The following is a 10,904-nucleotide window of genomic DNA, read 5'->3' as shown; positions in this document are numbered from 1 at the left end:
CTTATAACCAGGGATTTAAATAATTTATATATTTGCGTAAGGCGGCCCTGGTCATACATACAATTTTTTTTGATACACCACAATAGAAAACAATAATAATAACAATATTATGAGAACTATTATTATTATTATTATCATTATTTTCATCATTTTTGTTATTGTAGTGGACTGTGGGGTTATAATGAAAAATTCAAACACAAATTTATGGATTTCTCCTTCGGCAGCCTGACCTCGTGTGTAAGCCGAAATGTCCCCTTGGAAAAACTCTACGGTCCCTCATTCCATGTTTAAGTATAGACCTGCTAACTCTCCTGCCCTTAATTCAAGCTGGATGGACGGAGCTAGTTGGACACTGACTGTCAGGGAGGCGAAGACACCAACCTCTCTTGCGGAAGAAGAGGCCGCACGGATGTCCCAGGAGCGGGGATTTTTTGTTTACATTTTTTTTTCTCCCCTCTTTTCTCTTTTCTTGTTTTATGGAAGCCTATTAGCATTAACTATAAGAGCACCTCTCAAGGTAATGCCACATTCATCACCACGTGGGAGCGTGTTAAGGGCCATAGGCTTGAGGAACCCAGAACGAAATTAATTTAGTTATAGCTTCAAATTTTCTTTTAATTATTGTTTTATTTTTTAAAAGTTAGCATTTTTATAGCTAAATTCATTTTTTAAAACAAACTTGTCTTTTAAGGGAATTTTCCCACCTATTCGTTAGGGTTTGCCTGGCCAAAGAGAAAAAAATAAGATTTTACCACAAAGATTCGCACCTTCCTATCTGTATATATATGTATGTATATATATATATATATATATATATATATATATATATATAAATATATATATATATATATATTGTGTGTATAAATACATATATATATATATATATATATTATATATATATATATATATATATATATATATATATATATTCCTTGGAATACAGAGAAGCAGAGGGAAAGGCATAGAAGAGAGAAAGATAGAGAGTTTGAAGAAGGAAAAGACGATATATATATATATATATATATATATATATATATATATATATATATATACAAAGAGATCGATAAAGAAGAAAGAGCTAAAGAAGAGAGAGAGAGAGAAGGAAAGGAGAGAGAGGAAAGAGGAGCGAAGAGAAAGAGAGAGAGACTGAGGAGTGAATAGCGATACGGAAAAATGAAAAATCAAGAGGGTAGGAGAGAGAGAAAGGGAGAAAGAGAATGTGATAAGGAGAAAAGTGAGAGCATGAGAGATGAAGAGAGAAAAAGAAGGAAAAAAAAAAAGAGAGACAGGGGGTGGGGAGCGAGGGAGTACCGGAGTGCAGAGGCCTTTCGCGAGCGCGTTTGGGTCAGCGGTGCATGCATGACCCGCGGGGGCACAGCAGCCTGGAGAAGCTCCGGTCCTGCGACCAGCCGCCTCTTCCTGCGAAGGAGGACAAAAGGTTAGGTTGAATTAGGTATAGTTACCTTAGGTTCAATTAGGTTAGGTTAAATCTCGTTAAATCATTTAGTTAAGGTTAGGTTCAGTTAAGTTAGGTTAGATTTGATTAGATTATATTATGTCCAGTTAGGCTGGGTTTGGTTTTGTGAGGTTAGGTATGGGTAGGTTTGATTAGCTGATATATGTTAATGTTAGTTCAGGTTCAGTTAGGCTATGTTAGCTAGGTTAGGTTAGATTAGGTTTATTTAGGTAATGTAAGGTTAGGTTTGGTTTAGGTAAGTTAGTTTAGGTTAGGGTAAGTTAGTTTGCTTTGGGTAAGAAGTTTCATTAGTTTAGATTAGGATCAATTTACGTTATATTATCTTATGTTATATTAGGTTATGTTAATTAAGATTAGGTTTATTTAGGTTATTTGAGTATGATTAGGTTTAGTTAGGTTAGGTTAAATAATGATGGATTACATTTACTTACGTTGGGTTAAATAATGTAACTTAACCAATCCTAACTTACCCTACATTACCCTAACCTAACTAAACCAGACCTAACCTAACTTAACTGAACCTGAACTAACCTAAACAAACATAAGTTAAACTAGCTTAACGAAACCTAGCTAAAGCTAACATGCAATCTAACCTAACTAAATCTAACCCTAGCTAGCTAAACGTGAGTTAACCTAACTTAACCTAACCTAATTTTAAAATGTAACCTAACGTAACCATAACCAATCTAACCAACTCTAAATGAACCTAATTTAACTAACCAAACCTTACGAAAACTAACTAAAACCCAACCTACCTTAATTTAACCTAACCTAAACCTAACTAAACCCAATCTAACCCAACCTAAAAACATAACTTAACCTAAACTAATCTAACTTAACCTAAACTAATTAAAGTTAACCTAGCCTAACCTAACTATTTAAGCTATATAACTAAACCTAACCTGACAAACCTAAAGTAATCTAACCTAACTTTGCCTAAACTAATCTCACCAAACCGAACTAAACCTAACCTAAACTAGCCTAAATCTAGTCTAAACTAACTGAACTAAATGTAAACTATTCTAACGTAGCAAACACTCTATCCTAACCTAACCTGACTAAACCAAATAAAATTTAACTTAAGCTAATCTAACGAAACTAAAGCTAACCTATCTTAGCTTAAACTAACTTAACCAAACCAAATCTTACTAAACCCTAGTAAAACTAAACGTAACCTAATCCATACTAATTTTATGAGATTAATCCGTAATAGAGTGGGCTAGGAGAGAGAAAGGAACTGAAAGCAAAAAACACCGTTCATCCCCACCTCTGCCGCTGACCGAGGAGTGGGGAGAAACCGCTTATCCCAGCCGCGTAAAAGGACATAGGGAAGGGAAGAGGTGAAAATGAACTCTAATCTCTGTAACTGAAAAACATCGGAATACAATAAAAGAGAAAAGAAACAACCGTGAAAGAGGGTACGGGGAAGAAAAAATTAATGGCATTTCTTATATAAGGAAACCAGCAGAGAAGGAAGACAAAAACTGTCTGGCCGTTCCAGGCAACGCAGGAATGCAGCTGTAAGGACAGAGTTGTCAATGAGCATTACTTTATCGCAGCATTTCGTATTATTTTCGGTGTTATCATATTGCCGCGAAATGCCACTGGGTGTTTCTGGAAGGCCGAGGAAATACGTAGGAGAATTTGAAGTAGTTGGTGCTTTAAATGGGGCACATACCTATACCTGGACCATCAGTCTACAAGTACTATATAAACCATAAAGAATTACCAAGCATGCAGCTATATTCTTTCAACCATGAACATTTTGACAGCTTTTGGTCTTCTGAAGTGCAAATTCTAAAAAAAAAAAAAAAAAAAAAAAAATATATATAATATATTATATATATATATATATATACATATATATTTTATTATATATATATATATATATATATTATATATATATATATATATATATATATACGAATAAGTGTACTATGCTTTTCAGCCGCGGTTGCGCAAAATCTCTCTTTCTTTTTATTCTGATTCTTCTGCTCACCTTTTTCTCTTTGCTGCTGATGAGGGTGATACAGAACTCATTATAGAGGTAAGTGTTCCAGAAAACTTTCTAGAAATGATTTAGGCCTTTCCCTGACCCTGCATTTGATGGTTGATTGTATATTGATAACAGTAGTAGTAACAGTGATGATGATAATAATAAAAATAATAATGGTTGCAATAATGATAATCAGAAATGTATCAATATATTTAGAATTAATCCCATACATCATATTTTGCTGTAAAATTTGAAATGCTGTGCCATGAAATTAAAAAGTATTCTCGTTAATATTATTTTGCGCGCGCGCGCGTGTCTGTGTACTCGTATTAGGGCAAATTATATAGCCAGTCATTTCAAATGAGTACACAAAACTCTCAAATTCAGTTAAAATCTTTGTGACAGCCAAGGAACGACGCTTACCAAAAGGGAATGAAGTAACGATAACTATGCAACATCTCTACTGATACTTCATCCTAGGCTTCAAAAAATGGCTACTGCTCCTGCTTCCCACGAGCAGTAAGGTTAGCATTATGTGTATTTGTTATATACCTGAAAAATATACAACGTGCAAATCAGTTTCACTCCATGATGTTTACTTGAGTCAGTCGCATATATTCTGTGAACCACTCTGTCTCATTTTTTTAAAGTCTTCTAGGTTGGAAGGACATAAGCAAAAAGAATAATGACTAATATTTGATCAACAGATTTTAATGATATTATAAACAAGAATATGAACGGAAAATTCTTATAAAAGTAGCTAAGAGTTGGATAAGGAGAGCTGCCATATGCTACATGATATTCCCCCCTTGTTTGGAAAGTGGCATATCCATAGGTTTCAAGGATAAAACGGAATACGCTCAGTATAAATATCCAGTCTGCAATCTTCAACTGTATTGGATTTTACGATAAAAATACACAATTAAAAATTATATATAATTACTGTTTTTAAATTCCCCCTCTTTTTACCAAAGGTGTCTGGATCTGAATTTAATGTTATTTGTTGCCAAATCGCTTTTTCCCTAGTACTATCAGATACTTGGAGTTTATACATTTTGAACGCTTCAATTAGCAGATATGCCCAAGATATAAAGAAAAAAGTAAATTAAATGGTTTTCAAGAATTCATCACAGAAGCAAAGACGAGGAAAGAATAACAATAGAATTAAATAATTATAGTGCTCATATACAGATATTAAAAACACATTTATTTACATATTCCTGCAAACGAAACATTTTGCTGGGTTGACTTAGAAGTAGATGTCTTTATTTTTTCCAAAACCAATTAAAAGAAAGACATGAAATGCAAAGGTTACGATTTTCTTTGGAGGCAGTAGACGTAGAAAACGTGGATTTAGAGACTAGATAGGAGAAACTCGTGTATCATTATTATTACTATTTATTTATTTTTAAATTATTATTTCTATTGTCATTATTATAATAAATACCACCATTATATCATTATGATACCAGAACTGCTATTATGACAACTACCACTATTATTTCTACTACACAAATAATCAATTAAAAGGTAATGATAATGATGACAGTCAATAATAACAATAAAAACGATGACGATAATAATAATAATAATAATAATAATAATAATAATAATAATAATAATGATAATAATAATAATAATAATAATAATAATAATAATAATAACAACAACAACTACATTATCATACGAGTATTTCATAAATAGACGAATGCTAATGACGGCAGTGGTAGGTACAGTGGAACCAATGAAGGAAGAAATTTATAACCTCTAGGTTTAACTACTTCCCTGTAATAAGTAAATCAGAAATAGAGCAACAGAAAAACAAAAGAATGGGTGATAAAAAAATATATATATTTTTACGAATGAAATCTTATCTAAATTCTCTTTATTCTCACTTTTATCATCATTATTTTCATGATTAATAGAATTCTAGTAATTCTTATCATTATTACCCTAATAACTGCCAGAATCATCAAATGAATGGAAAAAACGTCATTTTGGAGTCTACTCTCAAAAGGCTATATTTCGCTAGATTTTGCCGCTTTTTCGACTTTTGGGATTTTTTTTTCTTTTACTTTTTTATTATATATGGACACAATTCCTGTTATTATCATCATTATTATCATGAATATCATCATTATTGTCGTTATAATCATTATCATCATTATCATCATTATTGCAATTATTATCATCATTATTGCAATTATTATCATCATTATTGCAATTATTATCATTATTATTGCAATTATAGCAGTTATATATTTTTACAACTATACTAATAACAACTACAATAATAATGATAATAACAATAATAATAACAATAATAACATTTTTATAATAATTATTTATATCATTATTTTAATTAATATCGTTATTACTGTAATTATTACTGTCATAATAATTCTTTTTGCTATTATACTACCAGTAAAAATAATAATAATGATAATAATAACAATAATAATAATAATAACAATATTATAACTATTAGTATTAGTATTATTATACTTATTATTATTATTATTGTTATTATTACAGTTATCATATATTTTTGGGCAATAATACTAATAATTAAAGTAATAATAATAATAATAACAATAATAATAATAATATTAATAATAATAATAATAATAATAATAATAATAATAATAATAATAATAATAATAATAATGATAATAGTAATAATATTAATAATCATGAAATGTTATCCAAATTCTCTTTATTCTCACTTTTATCATCATTAATTATTTATATCATTATTTTAATTAATATCGTTATTGCTGTAATTATTAGTTATAATAATTATTTTTGCAATTATACTACCAGTAAAAATAATAATAATGATACTAATAATACTAATATTTAAAGTAATAATAATAATAATAATGAAAATAATGATAATAATAATAATAATAATAATAATAATAATAGTAATAATAATAATGATAATAATAATAATAATAATAATAATAATAACAATAATAATAATAATAATAATGATAATAATAATAATGATAATAGTAATAATAATCATCATTATTATCATGACTATCATCATTATTGTCGTTATCATCATCATTATCATCATTATCATCATTATCATCATTGCTGCAATTATTATCATCATTATTGCAATTATTATCATTATTATTTCAATTATTACAGTTACAATGATAATGGTAATAACAATAATAATAACAATAATAACGTTTTTATAATAATTATTTATATGATTATTTTAATTGATATCGTTATTACTGTAATTATTATTGTTATGATAATTATTTTTGCAATTATACTACTAGTAAAAATAATAATAGTGATAATAATAACAATAAAAATAATAATAACAATATTATAACGATTAGTATTAATATTATTTTACTTATTATTATTATTATTGTTATTATTACAGTTATAATATATTTTTGGTAATAATACTAATAATTAAAGTAATAATAATAATAATAATAATAATAATAATAATAATAAGGATAATAATAATGATAATAGTATTAATATTAATAATCATGAAATGTTATCCAAATTCTCTTTATTCTCACTTTTATCATCATTATTGTCATGATTAATATAATTCTGGTAATTATTATCATTACCCTAATTATTGCCAAAGTCATCAAATGATTGGAAAAAACGTCATTTTGGAATTTACTCTCAAAAGGCTATTTTTCGCTAGATTTTGCCGCTTTTTCGACTTTTGGTTTTTTTTTTCTTTTACCTATTTTTATTATATATGGTCACAATTCCTGTTATTATCATCATTATTATCATGACTATCATCATTATTGTCGTTATCATCATATTTTATCATGATTATTATCATGATTATCATCATTACTGCAATTATTATCATCATTATTGCAATTATTATCATTATTATTGCAATTATTGAAGTTATAATATATATTTTTACAACTATACTAATAACAACTACAATAATAATGGTAATAACAATAATAATAACAATAATAACGTTTTTATAATAACTATTTATATCATTATTTTAATAAATATCGTTATTACTGTAATTATTACTGTTATAATAATTATTTTTGCAATTATACTACCATTAAAAAAATAATAATCATAAAAATAACAATAATAATAATAATAACAATATTATAACGATCAGTATTAATATTATTATACTTATTATTATTATTATTGTTATTATTACAGTTATAATATATATTTTGGCAATAATACTAATAATTAAAGTAATAATAATAATAATAATAATAATAATAATAATAATAATAATAATAATAACAATAATAATAATGATGATAATAATATTGATGATAGTAATAATATTAATAATCATCAAATGTTATCCAAATTCTCTTTATTCTCACTTTTATCATTAATATTTATCATGATTAATAGAATTCGGGTAACTATTATCATTATTACCCTAATAATTGCCAAAATCATGAAATGAATGGAAAAAACGTCATTTTGGAGTATATTCTCAAAAGGCTATATTTCACTAGATTTTGCCGCTTTTTCGACTTTTGGGATTTTTTTTTCTTTCACCTTTTTTTTATTATTATATATGGACACAATTCCTGTTATTATCATCATTATTATCATGACTATCATCATTATTGTCGTTATCATCATCATTATCATCCTCATTATCATCATTATTGCAATTATTATCATCATTATTGCAATTATTATCATTATTATTGCAATTATTGCATGTATAATATGTATTTTTACAACTATACTAATGACAACTATAATTATAATGGTAATAACAATAAAAATAACAATAATAACGTTTTTTTAATTATTATTTATATCATTATTTTAATTAATATCGTTATTACTGTAATTATTACTGTTATAATATTAATTTTTGCAATATTATAACGATAAGTATTATTATTATTATACTTACTATTATTATTATTGTTATTATTACAGTTATAATATATTTTTTGGGCAATGATACTAATAATTAAAGTAATAATAATAATAATAATAATAATAATAATAATAATAGTAATAATAATAATAATAATAATAATAATAATAATAATAATAATAATAGTATTAATAATCATCAAGTTATCCAAATTCTCTTTATTCTCACTTTTATCATCTTTATTGTTATGATTAATAGAATTCTGGTAATTATTATCATTATTACCCTAATAATTGCCAGAATCATCAAATGAATGGAAAAAACGTAATTTTGGAGTATACTCTCAAAAGCCTATATTTCGCTAGATTTTGCCACTTTTTCGACTTTTGAGATTTTTTTTTTACCTTTTTTAATTATATATGGACAAAATTTCTCTTATTATCATCATTATTACCATGACTATCATCATTATTGTCGTTATCATCATCAAATAACAATAATAGCGTTTTTTTAGTTATTTATATCATTATTTTAATTAATATCGTTATTATTGTAATTATTACTGTTATAATAATTATTTTTGCAATATCATAACGATAAGTATTATTATTATTATACTTACTATTATTATTATTGTTATTATTACAATTATAATATATTTTTTGGGCAATGATACTAATAATTAAAGTAATAATAATAATAATAATAATAATAATAATAATAATAATAATAATAATAATAATGATAATAATAATAATGATAATAATAATAGTATTAATAATCATCAAATGTTATCCAAATTCTCTTTATTCTCACTTTTATCATCATTATTGTCATGATTAATAAAATTCTGGTAATTATTATCATTATTACCCTAATAATTGCCAAAATCATCAAATAAACTACAAAAACGACATTATTATTATCATTATTATTGCAATTATTATCATTATTATTAAAAGTATTGCAGTTATAATATATATTTTAACAACTATACTAGTAACAACTGCAATAATAATAGTAATAACAACAATAATAACAATAATGACGTTTTTATAATAATTATTTATATCATTATTCTAATTAATATCGTTATTACTGTAATTATTACTGTTATAATAATTATTTTTGCAATTATACTACCATTAAAAATAATAATAATGATAATAATAATAATGCTAATATCAATAACAATATTATAACGATTAGTATTATCATTATTATACTTATTATTATTATTATTGTTATTATTACAGTTATAATATATATTTTGGCAATAGTACTAATAATTAAAGTAATAATGATAATAATGATAATAATAATAATAATAATAATAATAGAAATAATAATAATAATAATAATAATAATAATAATAATAATAATAATAAAGATAATAATAATATTATTATTAATAATAATAATAATGATAATAACAAGGATAATAATATTGATAATAGTAATAATAATAATCATCAAATGTTATCCAAATTCTCTTTATTCTCACTTTTATCATCATTATTATCATGATTAATAGAATTTTGGTAATTATTATCATTATTACGTTAATTATTGCCCAAATCATCAATTGAATGGAAAAAACGTCATTTTGGAGTATACTGTCAAAAGTTTATATTTCGCTAGATCTTACGCTTTTTCGACTTTTGGGATTTTTTTTCTTTTACCTTTTTTATTATATATGGACACAATTCCTGTTATTATCATTATTATTATCATGATTATCATAATTATTTTCGTTATCATCATCATTATCATCATTATCATCATCATTATCATCATTATTGCAATTATTATCATCATTATTGCAATTAATGTCATTATTATTACAATTATTGCAGTTATAATAGATATTTGTACAACTATACTAATAACAACTATAATAATAATAGTAATAACAACAATAATGACGTTTTTATGATAATTATTTATATCATTATTCTAATTAATATTGTTATTACTGTAATTATTACTGTCATAATAATTATTTTTGCAATTATATTACCAGTAAAAATAATAATAATGATAATAATAACAATAATAATATTAATAATAATAATAATAATAATAATAATAATAATATTAATTATCATCAAATGTTATCCAAATTCTCTTTATTCTCATTTTTATCATTTATTTTCTTTTACCTTTTTTTATTATATATGGACAAAATTCCTGTTATTATCATCATTATTATCATGATTATCATCATTATTGTCGTTATCATCATCATCATTATAATCGTCATTATCATCATTATCGTCATCATTATCATCATTATTGCAATTATTATCATCATTATTGCAAGTATTATCATTATTATTGCAATTATTGTAGTTATAATATATATTTTTACAACTATACTAATAACAACTAAAATAATAATAGTAATAACAACAATGATAACAATAATGACGTTTTTATAACAATTATTTATATCATTATTCTAATTAATATCGTTATTACTGTAATTATTAGTTATAATTTAATAATTATTTTTGCAATCATACTACCTGTGATAATAA

Source organism: Penaeus monodon, chromosome 43 (genome assembly GCF_015228065.2).
Source record: "Penaeus monodon isolate SGIC_2016 chromosome 43, NSTDA_Pmon_1, whole genome shotgun sequence".
Classification (NCBI taxonomy): Eukaryota; Metazoa; Arthropoda; class Malacostraca; order Decapoda; family Penaeidae; genus Penaeus; species Penaeus monodon.
This window is presented reverse-complemented; position numbering follows the sequence as displayed.